The 17,893-nt window shown below is 39.3% G+C and overlaps 1 long non-coding RNA gene across 1 annotated transcript; it reads right to left on the bottom strand.

Annotated features, from left to right (window-relative positions):
- Positions 1-1,227: 1,227 nt before the first annotated feature.
- LOC107827171 (uncharacterized) lies at positions 1,228-16,532 on the bottom strand. The gene is made up of 3 exons (XR_012700928.1): positions 15,993-16,532; positions 15,824-15,908; positions 1,228-1,350 (listed from the first exon to the last, which is right to left on the bottom strand). It is a non-coding gene; the product is annotated as an uncharacterized LOC107827171 (long non-coding RNA).
- Between the last annotated feature and the right edge of the window lie 1,361 nt (positions 16,533-17,893).

Below are 17,893 nucleotides of genomic sequence, written 5' to 3'. Positions count from 1 at the left end.
AACTAGGAAACTTGACCGCGCTTCGCGCGATCGTTAAAATGTGCTACAATTTTGTAGTTATATTTCCACGTTGGATATTAAATATGGTGAAAATGAAAAACGAAGTTCATTAACTTTAACGTTGAATAAATGGGAGGTAAATAACATTTATTTGTAATAATGTAAGCTTATATTTTGTAAAGGCAATAACATAATATTCGAATATACAGATAGTCATTCTTTGCATGATTTATTTGGTAATACTCCTTTATATAATTCGTGTCTAAGTTGTACTTGTTCATACTTCAAATATTCTATCCGCATTTGTGTGATTCTTATATACATCTCATCCATGGAAGCTTCCGGTTGTTGTTTTACATCTGTAAAAAAAGACGAATTGTAGTTTTAATATAACTAAGAATAGTAAAGAAATAAAATTATTTAATTTAGCATAAATAATTTACCTTGACAATTATTCAAGGAAGTTTGATGACGTTGATCTATAATCTGTTTATCCATTGTAGAAATCCTGTATAATGTAAGACAAATTTTATTATGCAGATATAAGCATATGTTGAATTATATTATTAATGTATATTTAATTTAGATCTCTATAAGAATGTATTATTTTATATGCTTAAATCTTTATGCTACTTTAGAGATAAAATCTATTAATGCAAAGGAATGTGATTTGTGTAGAACAATAGAAGAATAATGTATAGTTTAGGAATAAACCTGATGTTTAAAAACTGCTCCTGTTCATGATATTGTTATGTTTTGTGTTATTTTGATTCATCCTCTCATCATCCTTGTATGTTGTCATTCTTGTATTTAAAGGGGTAAATTGAATGGTTGTCTGAATGGCTCGAGATCTTTGAAAAAAATATGATTATCAAAAATTTGAATGAGAATAGGAGGATGATTAGTGATTTATCCTTTTTTTAATAGGAAATAGCCGTTAGTAATTTGGTGGATTAATGAGAAAATGGGAAGGTAAAGAGAAAAATGAGAGAATAGGTGTATAAAAAGAAAAATAATAAATAAGAAGGATAACATACATTAAAGCACAATCTTTTTTGGAATCTCACCAGTATAAAATTCATAAAAACGGGACAATATTTATCAATCAGTCGATTGTTTTTAAAATTTATTTAATGTTATAATTGTTGTACTGTATTTGTATTATAGATAGCAATAAAGTATTAGGACCAACATAAGAAAAGTTACTTTTGTAACTAAAAGTACCTCAGCGAAAACGCAACCAGCTAACCACATATGAATTGCATTTGTGTATTATGTAGCCCTAAAGATCAATTCATGCGCCCCGTAATAGAGAGATCAAATGTAGGATATATTGGGCTCCCCATGCACCTATGGTAAGTGGACAAAAATCTGAGTAGATGCAAACACATAGAAAAAATACAGTTCTCAAAAAATAACACGTACCAACATCTTTGCACTTCCAAAAGCACAAATCTTTAACTGTTTAAAGAGAGATTTTAAAAAATTAGTGTCCAACTTGCTTTTGATGCAATAAGGGATTACTACCCGTGGATATGTGATTACCCAAAATATCATCTTTAAATTTAATAAGTAATTCTGTATTCTAATATCTCGAAAAGCACAATTTATCATTTCTCGACTTGCGTACACAGCCCGTACAATTTTCCAGAAAGTTTCATGTGAAAAATGGATTAAAATGTGAAATAGAGCCTTAAAACTCAACTGAGTTGGCTTTGGTCAACATTTTGAGCAAACGGACTCGGATCAGTGTTTTGACAGTTCCGATAGCTCTATATCATGATTTGAGACTTGGGCGTATGCCCGAAATTTAATTTGGAGGTCCCTAACTCAAGTTATGACCATTTAACGGAAACTAGTAATTTAAAGGCTAAAGATTTCCAAGTTTGACCACGGGGTTGACTTTTTGATATCGGAGTCGGAATCCGATTCTGAAAATTGAACAGCTCCGTTATGTCATTTATGACTTGCGTGCCAAATTTGAAGTCATTCCGGATTCATTTAATATGTTTTGGTACGAGATTTGCAAATTGAAAGTTTAAAACTCAAAGTTCGAATCGGGGACTTGTTGGTATTATGTTATGGGACTTGTTGGTATATTCGGACGGGGTCCCGAGTATCCCGAGTGTGATTCGAATCGAAATCGGAACAAGAATTGGACTTAGGCAAAATCTGAAATTTTGGGTTCTAGTGTAATCGCACCTGTGGATTTTTGACCGCACGTGCGAGCTCGCAGAAGCGAGCCTTCCATCGCAGATGCGGGACTGGGTTGGCCTGGGGTCTTCGCAGGTGTGGCCTTTTTGCGCAGAAGCGGATGTCGCAGGTGCGACAGGAGTGTCCGCAGATGCGGAACTTTACCTGGCAGCCTCGCATCGCAAATGCGAGCTTTGTCTCGCAAATGCGAGTCCGCAAATGCGGAACTTTTGTTCGTAGCTGCGAAAATGACTGAGCAGAGCCCATAAATTCGGAAGTCGTCATTTTTACTCCTTTTTGAGATTAAAGTCTCGGATTTGGGCGATTTTAAGGAAAATTTTCACGACTTTGAATTGGGTAAGTATTTTTTAACCAAAAGTGATTATATTCCACAAATTCATGTCTATATTCATCATTTATTTCGGATTTAGATGGAAGAAATTAGAATTTATGTAAAACTTTCCAAAAACAAAAAATTTAGATTTGAAGGTCCATTTGATATCGGAATTGGACAAATTTTGTATGGTTGAACTCGTATCGGAACGGGTGTTCGAATTTCGCGAGTTTTTTTGGGATTTGAGATGTGGGTCCCACTGTCAAATATTTTAATGAATTTCAGATTTTATCCGAAAAATGTGTAAATTCATATGAAATTAATTCCTATGATTAATATTGAATATATTGAATTATTTGTGAATAGATTTGAAACTTTTGAAGGCAAATTTAAAAGGAAAAGCCGTGGTTGAATAATTGATTGGAATTTGCAAAGCGAGGTAAGTGTCGGGGTTAACCTTGACTTGAGAGAATAGAACCCTTAAATTATTTGTTATGTGAATTGCATGTGAACGACGTATAGGCGAGGTGACGAGTGTCTATACGTCGTCAAATTAATTGTTTGCCTGCTTACTTGAAAAATCATAAATTATTTTTAATCATTAATTAATTATTATAATAATTATTTCTCTCTTATTCTTTGTCAAATATTAATTCTTGAATTCCTGCATTAATTGTTACATGCTATTTGAATTATGTGTTTTAATTGTTATTTGACATTTAGCATATTAAATATTAAACTGCCTATTTTCTCCCTGATTTTTATAATAATTTGCTATTTGTCATTACTTTCATAATTAAATCATAATTGTTGTATGCTTGTTGTCTTATAATTTTATATTAATTGTTGCATTTATTGGAAAAAAATTTTCTATAAGAATTGATTAAAATGGATATATTGGAGGATCGGGTTGCACGCCGTAATAGACTTATTAAAAAGTTAATATTGGATGATCGGGTTGCACGCTGCAACAGACTTATTAAAAGTTAATATTGGAGGATCGGGTTGCATGCCGCAACAAACTTATTAAAAGTCAATATTGGAGGATCGGGTTGCACGCCGGAACAGACTTATTAAAAGTCAATATTGGGGGATCGGATTGCACGCCGCAATAGACTTATTGAAAAGTCAATATTGGGGGATCGGATTGCACGCCGCAACAGACTTATTTAAAAGTCTATATATATACTTGATTGAAATAAATATATGACATACTTGATTAAAAGAAAAATATTGGGAGAGCGGGTTGCACGCTGCAACAGAATTGAATGTGAATATATTGTGAGAGTGGGTTGCACGCTGCAACAGAATTCGTTGAAATAATAATGGATTATGACTGCTGGGGTGGCTTCAATTATTATAAATGAGTTGTTTGATTTATTTCTATTATTTGTGGTTGTTATTAATATTGCGTACAAGTTAATGTAAGTGAACCGCCTTAGCCTCATCACTACTTCGTCGAGGTTAGGCTCAGCACATACCAGTACATGGGGTCGCTTGTACTAATACTACAATCTGCACTTCTTGTGCAGATTTTGAAGTTGGTCTCAGCGGCGTACCATAGACTTGCTCGGATTTCAGCTATTCGGATGAGACTTGAGGTATAACTGCATGGCGTCCGCAGTTCTGAAGTCCCCGTCTATTTTACTTTAGCTGTATGTTTATTTCCAGACAACTTATTTTTATTCAGACCTTTATTTGTATTATTCTTGAAGCTCGTGCACTTGTGACACCAATTCTGGGATGGTATTTAGACACCGTTGTTTTTATGGGTTGTTCACTGTATTTCAAACGTTGCTTCCGCATTTGTTTCTTTGATTATTAATAATTTAAAGATTGTTTAAAAATTGGTTAATATTATTCTAATGTTGGCTGCCCTAGCAAGTGAAATGTTAGCGCCATCACGGTCCGAAGGTGGGAATTTTGGGTCGTGACAGTTGGTATCAGAGCACTAGGTTACATAGGTCTCACGAGTCACGAGCAAGCTTAATAGAGTCTGAAGGATCGGTACGGAGACGTCTGTACTTATCTCTCAGAGGCTATGAAGTTTGGGAACAATATCACTTCTTTCTTATTCTGTCGTGCGATTTTATTCTATCATCGATGATTGAACCATTCTACTCTTATTTTCTAGCAGATGGTGAGAACACGTAATACCTCTACCGATGGATAGGGACCAGAACCCCCGGTGGCAACTATGGCCAGTGGTAGAGGTCGAGGTCGAGGTCGTGCTAGAGGCCGAGGTAGAGCTCAGTCCAGAGCTCGAGCAGCTGCACCTATTATAGAACCTCAAGTAGACCTTCAGGAGGAGGTCCCAGTTCAGAATGTACCAATTGGACCAGTTCAGGTCCCGAAAGGATTCATAGCCACTCCAGTTCTTCAGGACGCTCTAGTCCGATTGGTGAGTCTTATGGAGGGTGTGGCCCAGAATGGTACATTTTCAGTGGCACCAACCGTCTCACAGGCTGTGGGAGGAGCACAAACTCCCACTACTACCGCCCCGGAGAAGATGGCTCCCCAGAATCAGGCTCCAACAGCCCCGCTAGTTGGGCTAGTTCAGCCAGTTATTACGGCATAGACCGATGATAGGCCCGCCATGTCTTTTGAGGCCTTATTGAGACTGGATAAGTTCACTAAGCTCTTTCCAGTTCACTTTAGTGGTATACCTTCTGAGTGATTATCTTGAACGATGCCACGAGGTGTTGCGGAACATGGGTATAGTTAAGACCAGTGGGGTTGGTTTTGCTGTGTTTCAGATGACGGGTTCCGCCAAGAGGTGGTGGAGAGATTATACATTGACCCGACCAGTCGGATCACCTGCACTTACTTGGGAGCAGTTCTCTCAGCTAATTCTGGAGAAGTTCCTCTCTATCACACTGAGAGAGGAATTTAGCAAGCAATTTCAGCGTTTACAGCAGGGCAGTATGACTGTTACTCAGTATGTGTCCCGTTTTGTGGATTTGGCCCGTCATGCTCTCCTTTTACTACCTACTGAGGGAGAGAGAGTGAGGAGGTTTGTTGAGGGACTCACTCACCCTATCAGGCTTCAAATGGCTAAAGAGACCGGAAGTGAAATTTCTTTTTTGGCGGTTGCTAATGTCGCCAGGAGGATCGAGATGGTTCTTTCACAGGAGAGAGGGCAGAGGTCTGATAAGAGGCCTCGTAAGTTCGGTGGTTTCAGTGGTGCCTCGTCTGGAGGCAGGGGTAATTTTGGTAGGGGTCATCCTCCCAGACCGTTTCATTCAGCACTTCATGTATCTCCTAGTGCTTCAGGGAGTCACGGTCCTATTATTCCTTACTCTGGGCAGCCAGTATTCAGTGCACATTCAGCTCCTATCAGTGCACCACCACTCCAGAGTTACTACAGTGGTTATCCGGCCCATCTGGGTTAGCTTCAGCTTCAGCAGCCACAGCATCATGATGGGTGTTATGAGTGTGGAAACATTGGTCACATCAGTAGGTATTGCCCTAGATTGGCGAGTAACAGATCTCGGCAAGATTCTCGTGCCATCATACCGGCACCGGTTGCTTCACCGCCTGCTCAGCCAGCTAGAGGTAGGGGTCAGGCAGCTAGAGGTGAAGGTCAGGCTATTAGAGGTGGAGGTCAGTCCATTAGAGGTAGAGGTCAGGCCGTTAGAGGTTGAGGCCAGCCAGTTAGAGGCCGTTCCAGAGATGCAGTTCCGAGTGGTGGGACCCAGCCCCGATTTTATGCTTTTCCAGCTAGGCCTGAGGCCGAGTCATCTGATGTTGTGATCACAGGTATTATTCCAGTTTGCCATAGAGATGCTTCAGTTCTATTTGTTCCAGGATCTATTTATTCCTATGTGTCCTCCTACTTTGCTTCATATTTGGCTGTGCCTTGTGATTCTCAGAGTGCTTCTGTGTGTGTATTTATACCGGTGGGAGACTCTGTTGTAATAGATCATGTCTATCATTCGTGTGTGGTTAATATTGGTAATCTTGAGACTAGTGTAGATCTTCTACTTCTTGATATGGTAGATTTTAATGTCATCTTGGGTATGGATTGGTTGTCTCCTTATCATGCTATATTGGATTGTCATGCCAAGACAGTGACCCTAGCTATGCTCGGGTTACCTCGGTTAGAGTGGAAAGGAACTCCTGGCCATTCTGCCAGCAGGGTTATTTCTTATATGAAAGCTCGGCGTATGGTAGAGAAAGGGTGTCTAGCTTATTTGGCTTATATTCGCGATCCCAGTGCGAATGCCCCTTCTATGGACTCAGTACCAGTTGTTCGTGAATTTCCAGAAGTATTTCCTGCAGATTTGCTGGGGATGCCACCCGACAGAGATATTGACTTCTATATTGATTTGGCTTCGGGTACTCAGCCCATTTCTATTCCACCATACCGTATGGCCCCGCCGGAGTTGAAAGAATTGAAAGAGTAGTTACAAGACTTGCTTGATCGGGGATTCATTAGACCCAGTGTCTCGCCCTGGGGTGCACCAGTATTATTTGTAAAGAAGAAAGATGGCTCTATGTGGATGCGTATAGACTATCGGCAGTTGAACAAGGCCACTATCAAAAACAAATATCCGCTACCAAGAATTGATGACTTATTTGATCAGCTTCAGGGTGCCAAGGTATTTTCGAAGATCGATTTGAGGTTTGGTTACCATCAGTTGAAGATTAGGGCATCTGATGTCCCTAAAACAGCTTTTTGAACTCGGTATGGGAATTACGAATGCTTAGTGATGTCATTTGGGTTGACAAATGCCCCAGTAGCATTTATGGATTTGATGAATCGGGTGTTCAAGCCTTATTTGGACTCTTTTGTGGTTGTATTCATTGATGATATCTTAATTTACTCCAACAGTCGAGAGGAGCATGAGCAACATCTTTGAAGTGTGCTTTACACTTTGAAGAATAATCAGTTATATGCCAAGTTTTCAAAATGTAAGTTTTGGTTAGACTCAGTTGCCTTTTTGGGGCATGTTGTATCGGCAGAAGGCATAAAGGTGGATCCCAAGAAGATTGAGGCTGTTCAAAATTGGCCTAGACCTACTTCAGTTACAGAGATCTGGAGTTTCCTGGGTTTAGCAGGTTATTATCGTCGGTTCGTGGAAGGGTTTTCATCTATAGCAAGCCTATTGACCAGATTGACCCAGAAAGGTGTCCCATTCAGATGGTCAGACGAGTGTGAGTTGAGCTTTCAGAAGCTTAAGACCGCTTTGACTACGGCGCCAGTGTTGGTATTATCCATAGGTTCAGGATCGTATACGGTATATTGTGATGCATCTCACATTAGGCTTGGTGTAGTATTAATACAAGATGTCAAGGTAATTGCATATGCGACGCTGCAGTTGAAAGTTCACGAGAAGAATTATCCTGTTCATGATTTAGAATTGGCAGCCATTGTTCATGCGCTGAAGATTTGGAGGCATTACCTCTACGGTGTCTCGTGTGAGGTATTTACTGATCATCGCAGCCTTCAGTATCTGTTCAAACAAAAAGATCTTAATTTGAAGCAAAGAAGATGGTTGGAGTTGTTGAAAGAGTATGATATCACTATTTTGTATCACCCCGAAAAGGCCAATGTGGTGGCCGATGCTTTGAGTAGAAAGGTTGTGAGTATGGGCAGTCTTGCATATATTTCGATTGGTGAGAGGTCGTTAGCTGCAGATGTTCGGACTTTGGCTAATCAGTTCGTGAGGTTAGATATTTCTGAGCCTAGTCGGGTTCTAGCTTGCATAGTCGCTCAATCTTCTTTATATGAGCGCATCAGAGAGAGGCAGTATGATGATCCTCATTTACTTATCCTTAAGGACACGGTGCGGCACGGTGATGCCAAACAGGTTACTGTAGGGGAAGATGGAGTTCTGCGAATGCAGGGCCGTATTTGTGTGCCTAATGTGTATGGGCTTCGTAAATTAATTCTTGAAGAGGCACACAGTTCCAGGTATTCTATTCATCCAGGTACCGCTAAAATGTATCAAGATTTGCGGCAACATTATTGGTGGAGGAGAATGAAAAAGGATATAGTTGCATATGTAGCTCGGTGTCTGAATTGTCAGCAAGTTAAGTACGAGCATCAGAGACCTGGTGGTTTGCTTCAGAAGTTAGAAATTCCTGAGTGGAAGTGGGAGCGTATCACTATGGATTTTGTTGTTGGGCTCCCACGGACTCAGAGAAAATTTGATGCAGTTTGGGTCATTGTGGACAGGTTGACCAAGTCAGCACATTTCATTCCAGTGGCAGTTACCTATTCTTCAGAGAGGTTAGCTGAAATTTATATTCGTGAGATTGTCCGCCTTCACGGTGTGCCCGTGTCTATTATTTCATATCGAGGTAAGCAGTTTACCTCACATTTCTGGAGGGCTGTACATCGTGAGTTAGGCATGCGGGTGGAGTTGAGTACAACATTCCATTCACAGACAGATGGACAGTCAGAGCGCACTATTCAGATATTGGAAGATATGCTCCGCGCTTGTGTTATAGACTTTGGAGGTTCTTGGGATCATTTCTTGCCACTTGCGGAGTTTGCTTATAATAATAGCTACCAGTTGAGCATTCAGATGGCTCCATATGAGGCATTATACGGAAGGCGATGCCGATCTCCAGTTGGTTGGTTTGAACCAGGAGAGGCTCGGTTGTTGGGTACCGATTTGGTACAAGATGCCTTGGATAAGGTCAAGATTATTCAGGATCGACTTCGCACAGCTCAGTCTAGACAAAAGAGTTGTGCCAACCGTAAAGTTCGTGATATTGCATTCATGGTTGGAGAAAGAATATTGCTCCGAGTTTTACCTATGAAAGGTGTAATGAGGTTCGGAAAGAAGGGCAAGTTAAGCCCTAGGTATATCGGACCCTTTGAAATTCTTGAAAGGATGGGTGAAGTAGCCTACATGCTTGTATTACCACCTAGTTTATCAGCGGTTCATCCGATGTTCCATGTGTCTATGCTCCAGAAATATCATGGTGATCCGTCCCATGTGTTAGATTTCAGCTCAGTCCAATTGGACAAAGATTTGACTTACGAGGAGGAGCCGGTGGCTATTCTAGCCCGGCAGGTCCGACAGTTGAGGTCTAAGAGTTATCCTTCAGTTCGGGTGCAATGGAGAGGTCAGCCGGTAGAGGCATCTACCTGGGAGTCCGAGTTGGACATGCGGAGTAAATATCCACAACTTTTCTCCAGCTCAGGTACTTTTTCTAACTTCGTTTGAGGACGAATGTTTGTTTTAGAGGTGGAGAATGTGATGACCCAAAATGTCATCTTTAAATTTAATAAGTAATTATGTATTCTAAGACCTCGAAAAGCACCATTTATCATTCCTCGACTTACGTGCACAGTCCGTATAATTTTCCGAAAAGTTTCATGTGAAAAATGGATTAAAATGTGAAATAGAGCTTTAAAACTTAACTGAGTTGACTTTGGTCAACATTTTGAGCAAACGGACCAGGATCAGTGTTTTGATAGTTTCGGTAGCTCCGTATCGTGATTTGGAACTTGGGCGTATGCCCGAAATTTAATTTGGAGGTCCCTAGTTCAAATTATGACCATTTAACGGAAACTAGTAATTTAAAGGCTAAAGATTTCCAAGTTTGACCACGGGGTTGACTTTTTGATATCGGAGCCGGAATCTGATTCTGGAAATTTGAACAGCTCCGTTATGTCATTTATGACTTCCGTGCCAAATTTGAAGTCATTCTGGATTCATTTAATATGTTTTGGCACGAGATTTACAAATTAAAAGTTTAAAACTCAAAGTTCGAATCGGGGTGTGAATTGTAATTTTCAGTGTTGTTTGACGTGATTTTAGACCCCGAGTCAGTCCGTATTATGTTACGGGACCTGTTGGTATATTCGAACGGGATCCCGAGTACCCCGAGTGTGATTCGAATCGAAATCGGAACAAGAATTGGACTTAGGCAAAATGTGAAATTTTGGGTTCTGGTGTAATCGCACTTGCGGATTTTTGACCGCAGGTGCGAGCTCGCAGAAGCGAGCCTTCCATCGCAGATGCGGGACTGGTCTGGCCTGGGGTCTTCATAGGTGCGGCCTTTTTGCGCAGAAGCGGATGTCGCAGGTACGACAGGAGTGTCCGTAGATGCGGAAATTCACCTGGCAGCATGGCATCGCAAATGCGAGTCCGCAAATGTGGAACTTTTGTCCGCAGATGCGAAAATGACTGGGCAGAGCCCATAAATTCGGAAGTCGCCATTTTTACTCATTTTTGAGTTTCAAGTCTCGGATTTGGGCGATTTCAAGGGGGATTTTCACGACTTTGAATTGGGTAAGTATTCTCTAACCAAAAGCGATTATATTTCACAAATCCATGTCTATATTCGTCATTTATTTCGGATTTAGATGGAAGAAATTGAAATTTTTGTAAAACTTTCCAAAAACGAAAAATTTAGATTTGAAGGTCCATTTGATATCGGAATTGGACAAATTTTATATGGTTGAACTCGTATCGGAACGGGTGTTCGAATTTCGCGAGTTTTTCGGGATTTGAGACGTGGGTTCCACTGTTGAATATTTTAATGAATTTCGGATTTTATCCGAAAAATGTGTAAATTCATATGGAATTAATTCCTATGATTAGTATTGAATATATTGAATTGTTTGTGAATAGATTTGAAGCTTTCGGAGGCAAATTTAAAAGGAAAAGCTGTGGTTGAATAATTGATTGGAATTTGCAAAGCGAGGCAAGTGTCGGGGTTAACCTTGACTTGAGGGAATAGAACCCTTAAATTATTTGTTATGTGAATTGCATGTGAACGACGTATAGGCGAGGTGACGAGTGTCTATACGTCGTCAAATTAATTGTTTGCCTGCTTACTTGAAAAATCATAAATTATTTTTAATCATTAATTAATTATTATAATAATTATTTCTCTCTTATTCTTTGTCAAATATTAATTCTTGAATTTCTGCATTAATTGTTACATGCTATTTGAATTATGTGTTTTAATTGTTATTTGACATTTAGCATATTAAATATTAAACTGCCTATTTTCTCCCTGATTTCTAAAATCATTTGCTATTTGTCATTGTTTTCATAATTAAATCATAATTATTGTATGCTTGTTGTCTTATAATTTTATATTAATTGTTGCATTTATTGGGAAAATTTCTTCTATAAGAATTGATTAAAATGGATATATTGGAGGATCGGGTTGCACGCCGCAATAGACTTATTAAAAAATTAATATTGGAGGATCAGATTGCACGCTGCAATAGACTTATTAAAAGTCAATATTGAGGAATCGGATTACACGCCGCAACAGACTTATTAAAAGTCAATATTGGGGGATCAGTTTGCACGCCGCAACAGAATTATTAAAAGTCAACATTGGGGGATCGGATTGCACGCCGCCATAGACTTATTGAAAAGTCAATATTGGGGGATCGGATTGCACGCCGCAACAAACTTATTTAAAAGTCTATATATATACTTGATTGAAATAAATATATGATAGACTTGATTAAAAGAAAAATATTGGGAGAGCGGGTTGCACGCTGCAACAGAATTGAATGTGAATATATTGTGAGAGTGGGTTGCACGCTGCAACAGAATTCGTTGAAATAATAATGGATTATGACTGCTGGGGTGGCTTCAATTATTATAAATGAGTTGTTTGATTTATTTCTATTATTTGTGGTTGTTATTAATATTGCGTACAAGTTAATATAAGTGAACCGCCTTAGCCTCATCACTACTTCGTCGAGGTTAGGCTCAGCACATACCAGTACATGGGGTCGCTTGTACTAATACTACAATCTGCACTTCTTGTGCAGATTTTGAAGTTGGTCCCAGCGGCGTACCATAGACTTGCTCGGATTTCAGCTATTCGGATGAGACTTGAGGTATAACTGCATGGCGTCCGCAGTTCTGAAGTCCCCGTCTATTTTACTTTAGCCGTGTGTTTATTTCCAGACAGCTTATTTTTATTCAGACCTTTATTTGTATTATTCTTGAAGCTCGTGCACTTGTGACACCAATTCTGGGATGGTATTTAGACACCGTTGTTTTTATGGATTGTTCACTGTATTTCAAACGTTGCTTCCGCATTTGTTTCTTTGATTATTAGTAATTTAAAGATTGTTTAAAAATTGGTTAATATTATTCTAACATTGGCTTGTCTAGCAAGTGAAATGTTAGCGCCATCACGGTCCGAAGGTGAGAATTTTAGGTCGTGACAGTTGATATCAGAGCACTAGGTTACATAGGTCTCACGAGTCACGAGCAAGCTTAATAGAGTCTGAAGGATCGGTACGGAGACGTCTGTACTTATCTCTCAGAGGCTATGAAGTTTGGGAACAATATCACTTCTTTGTTATTCTGTCGTGCGATTTTATTCTATCATCGATGATTGAACCATTCTACTCTTATTTTCTAGCAGATGGTGAGAACACGTAATACCTCTACCGATGGATAGGGACCAGAACCCCCGGTGGCAACTATGGCCAGTGGTAGAGGTCGAGGTCGAGGTCGTGCTAGAGGCCGAGGTAGAGCTCAGTCCAGAGCTCGAGCAGCTGCACCTATTATAGAACCTCAAGTAGACCTTCAGGAGGAGGTCCCAGTTCAGAATGTACCAATTGGACCAGTTCAGGTCCCGAAAGGATTCATAGCCACTCCAGTTCTTCAGGACGCTCTAGTCCGATTGGTGAGTCTTATGGAGGGTGTGGCCTAGAATGGTACATTTCCAGTGGCACCAACCGTCTCACAGGCTGTGGGAGGAGCACAAACTCCCACTACTACCGCCCCGGAGCAGATGGCTCCCCAGAATCAGGCTCCAGCAGCCCCGCTAGTTGGGCTAGTTCAGCCAGTTATTGCGGCATAGACCGATGATAGGCCCGCCATGTCTTTTGAGGCCTTATTGAGACTGGATAAGTTCACTAAGCTCTTTCCAGTTCACTTTAGTAGTATACCTTCTGAGGACCCACATGATTATCTTGAACGATGCCACGAGGTGTTGCGGAACATGGGTATAGTTGAGACCAGTGGGGTTGATTTTGCTGTGTTTCAGATGACGGGTTCCGCCAAGAGGTGGTGGAGAGATTATACATTGACCCGACCAGTCAGATCACCTGCACTTACTTGGGAGCAGTTCTCTCAGCTATTTCTGGAGAAGTTCCTCTCTATCACACTGAGAGAGGAATTTAGCAAGCAATTTGAGCATTTACAGCAGGGCAGTATGACTGTTACTCAGTATGAGTCCCGTTTTGTGGATTTGGCCCGTCATGCTCTCCTTTTACTACCTACTGAGGGAGAGAGAGTGAGGAGGTTTGTTGAGGGACTCACTCACCCTATCAGGCTTCAAATGGCTAAAGAGACCGGAAGTGAAATTTCTTTTCTGGCAGTTGCTAATGTCGCCAGGAGGATCGAGATGGTTCTTGTACAGGAGAGAGGGCAGAGGTCTGATAAGACGCCTCGTAAGTTCGGTGGTTTCAGTGGTGCCTCGTCTGGAGGCAGGGGTAATTTTGGTAGGGGTCATCCTCCCAGACCGTTTCATTCAGCACTTCATGTATCTCCTAGTGCTTCAGGGAGTCACGGTCCTATTATTCCTTACTCTGGGCAGCCAGTATTCAGTGCACATTCAGCTCCTATCAGTGCACCACCACTCCAGAGTTACTACAGTGGTTATCCGGCCCATCTGGGTTAGCTTCAGCTTCAGCAGCCACAGCATCAGGATGGGTGTTATGAGTGTGGAAACATTGGTCACATCAGGAGGTATTGCTCTAGATTGGCGAGTAACAGATCTCGGCAAGATTCTCGTGCCATCATACCGGCACCGGTTGCTTCACCGCCTGCTCAGCCAGCTAGAGGTAGGGGTCAGGCAGCTAGAGGTGAAGGTCAGGCTATTAGAGGTGGAGGTCAGTCCATTAGAGGTAGAGGTCAGGCCGTTAGAGGTGGAGGCCAGCCAGTTAGAGGCCGTTCCAGAGATGCAGTTCCGAGTGGTGGGACCCAGCCCCGATTTTATGCTCAGCACATACCAGTACATGGGGTCGCTTGTACTAATACTACACTCTGCACTTCTTGTGCAAATTTTGGAATTGGTCCCAATGGCATACCATAGACTTGCTCGGATTTCAACTATTCGGAGGAGACTTGAGGTATAACTGCATGGCGTCCGCAGTTCTGAAGTCCCCGTCTATTTTACTTTAGCTGTGTGTTTATTTTCAGACAACTTATTTTTATTCAGACCTTTATTTGTATTATTCTAGAAGCTCGTGCACTTGTGACACCAATTCTGGGATGGTATTTAGACACCGTTGTTTTTATGGGTTGTTCACTGTATTTCAAACGTTGCTTTCGCATTTGTTTCTTTGATTATAAATAATTTAAAGATTGTTTAAAAATTGGTTAATATTATTCTAACGTTGGCTTGCCTAGCAAGTGAAATGTTAGGCGCCATCACTGTCCGAAGGTGGGAATTTTGGGTCGTGACAAGACCAATTCAACAATTATCGAGAAGGAGAATTTCATTTCACAAGGCTTAATATGGTATACAAATTCTTATTATACCTATAAAAATAAACATATATAACTGTATCTTATATTCGTATTATGTTAGCACATGCATAAATAATCGTCTTTCTTTTATGTTTTTGACATTTTTAATTAAACTGAGAGATCAGTAAAGGAGTAGTGCCTATAAAAATAGTAAAAATTGAACTCGGACCTATTATTTGGCGTTGTTCTCTACTTTTGACTTCACTTATACCAAAACAGATGATTTTGTTTACTAAGGTTATAGTAAATGAATGTGCACTTTAAACCAAAGGGCTATCCACATAAGATAATCAACATCATATTTCTAACCAACAAACCCCTTACACAGTTCTGTCTTTCTATATTGATTAACAGTGAAAATAGCACTAAACCTGCTTCATTACGTTGTCTCTAAATGTATGGAATCTTTTCTAATATACAACTTAATCCATTAAGTAAATTGGAATATATTACTGGACATCTCATTTGCTATCAGCACTATTTTCTTCGTTAATTAAATCTAAATCGAATTAATAATTACCGTTAATTTATTAAGAAGTTTGACTGAGTTGTTCGTGCTGTCCATTTTGTACAGAATATTTTAAGTATAATAATAGAATATATTGTGTGGTAATCAGACTTGTCCATGTTTTCCACTATTGCGGAGCAACCGTTAGATGTGAAGACTGCACGTCAGTGATCAAAACAATAACAGGACAAATAGTTAGAACTGAGGCAAGAGGAATGACGAGTGAGTGCAAAAGGAATTATTTGAGATAACCAAGGAAATGTAAGAGCTATGAACACCTAAGCAAGGAGCATAACCAGAAGATCTTACCATTTCAATTTGTGCAGTCAATTTTACTGTAGAATCTGTTGTTATTTTTTTTAACCTGTTTTCCATCAGTACCAATTGCATCATCCTAAAAGAATATAATGAACAATAAAAAGAATCAACAAATTGAGATGTAAAAAGATAGACAATGTCATTATTTTAACTAAACTACCATCAGTATGTTTTGCCTTAGTTGAGGAGAGTAAGATGTGTTGTTGCTTCTTCTGCCTGGATGCTCTCCTCATCTTTATACCTGTTGTTATTTTTACTTCTTGTTTTCTCAAAAATTAGATTAGTGTAATGAACAAATTTAGCAGCAAACTAAGACAGAGTAGAAAGAGTGTCTAGTAAATTTTTGAGAGAATTCAAGTCTGGCTCATAGTATTATGCATAATAAATTGTCATAAGTAACATCAAAGAGGTAAGTAGAAATTCATTAGCTAAGAGTAAGAACCATATCAAACATACCCAACCCAGTCAAAATACGGAAGTTTGGGTGTTCGATCCTGTCCTTTCCTCAATCAATATAGCGAACCATCGCTAGGTGAGGCTGTTCCTGAAGTTTCAGCTGCCAGAGAAGATAATTTTCAGCTGGGAATTTTACCTTGGATGAAGCTCTGACTTTTGAGGGAAGAGTTGCTTAGAACGTGGGGTAAGAGGAAACAAATTAAAACGTCTATGGACTTTTATTGTGAAAGGTAAAATAAAACGGCTATTGGGCATAGTGTTTTGGGCTGTTTTGTAGCATTTGTTATTTTGAGTAGTGGGCTAATAAATTATTATTAGAAATAAATGGAGTGAAGGAGTGAAATAACAGAAAAAATTCAAAAAAATCAGAAAAAAGATAAATATGAAAGCTGGGGGATGCCACATCAGCCTGGCCAATTTCCAAATAAAAAATTCAAAAAAATCAGAAAAAAGATAAATATGAAAGCTGGGGGATGCCACATCAGCCTGGCCAATTTCCAAATATATATATATATATATATATATATATATATATATATATATATATATATATATATATATATATATTGTGTGTGTGTTCATGTGAACTCCGTTCTTTATTCCAACATTCAATGGCCCCAATATGCACAACTATTAAATTATTTTTTATGTTTTTGCATAGCTGTTGTAATTGCAGTCCTTTTTTATATAGTATGTCTAATAAACTTTCAATTTTTTTTGTTTATGCAGATCCTTTGTACAAGGCAGATTATTTTACCATTAAAATAACACATGGTGGTTTAATGAAACTCAAGCCTACAAGGCATTATGTTGGGGGTAGAATGAACTTTATTGACTGTCAATGGGGCTGAACTAAAGTTGTCGATATTCAAATCTATGGCTGAATTATGCGGTTATGGGGTCGGGTAGTTGGTGCGGCCACACGCAAGTATACGCGGTCGTCAAGTAATAAAGTGACTAAAAGTCGGATGTCGAACCCACGAGGACTTGTGATTAACTATTAACTAAATTAGACTATCCTAATTATCTAAACAAGAATTAAACCTAAAAATATTTGATTCTAAACTAATTAAATAAAAAAATATAAATAATGAACTTTGAACAGAGAAAGAGCAGATTTTTATGATATCAATGTAATGAAAACGATCTAGGGTTATGGGCTATCTAACAATCCTATTGTATTCTTCAATTGAATTGACCGACTAATTTATAAAAACTTATTGGTTGACACGGTTAATATTGCTCATAAGAATCTGTCGAGTTCTTACTCGCCTATTCAAGCTAACCTAATGCCTATATGTCTATGGAGTTAGAATCAACAAGAACACATTTATAATTTCTGTAAATCAACCAAGCAAGGCAATTAGGTATATGTCTATCCTAACCACGAATCCATTCCCCGATGCCCGAGTTCAAGAACTTGCTCTACTCAATCCTATATGCAATCTAGAATTCCCACTTTCGAGTTCAATTCTAGATTCGTAGATAGTATTCAATTGGTGATCAAGCAATTAAATAATTAAGCGCAAGATTGAATAAATAAACCAATATGATAAATCAAGAAGGCAAAATCAATATCCGAATAATAATAGTCATGAAAGAACC

This window comes from Nicotiana tabacum, chromosome 17, assembly GCF_000715075.1.
Source record: "Nicotiana tabacum cultivar K326 chromosome 17, ASM71507v2, whole genome shotgun sequence".
In the NCBI taxonomy this organism is placed as follows: Eukaryota; Viridiplantae; Streptophyta; class Magnoliopsida; order Solanales; family Solanaceae; genus Nicotiana; species Nicotiana tabacum.
This window is presented reverse-complemented; position numbering and strand designations above follow the sequence as displayed.